The sequence below is a fragment of the Colobus angolensis genome, unplaced genomic scaffold (genome assembly GCF_000951035.1).
Source record: "Colobus angolensis palliatus isolate OR3802 unplaced genomic scaffold, Cang.pa_1.0 Scaffold629, whole genome shotgun sequence".
Taxonomy (NCBI): Eukaryota; Metazoa; Chordata; class Mammalia; order Primates; family Cercopithecidae; genus Colobus; species Colobus angolensis.
Window position 1 is genome coordinate 8,086 of NW_012119921.1, and position 265 is coordinate 8,350.

Here is a 265-nt window from a genome sequence, read left to right on the forward strand (position 1 = left end):
CAAATGCAATTGAAAACCCTGACTCTGCTTTCCTAGAATTTAGGAAATCTATACTTTGAATGCTTGGCTTTGAAGAAACACTGTTTTCCCCTGGTCAGTTTACTTCCGTGGCAGCTGCTTAAGTATGTACAGTCCTGCTGCACCCAACCCCACGCCAGCAGGGCAGGCTGGCACCCCACTGCTGTCCATGCAGTCTCTGGGGTCCCACCAGCTCCTGTAAGGCAGAACTAAGCTGCATGACACACAGAGGTCTTGGTTTTGTACA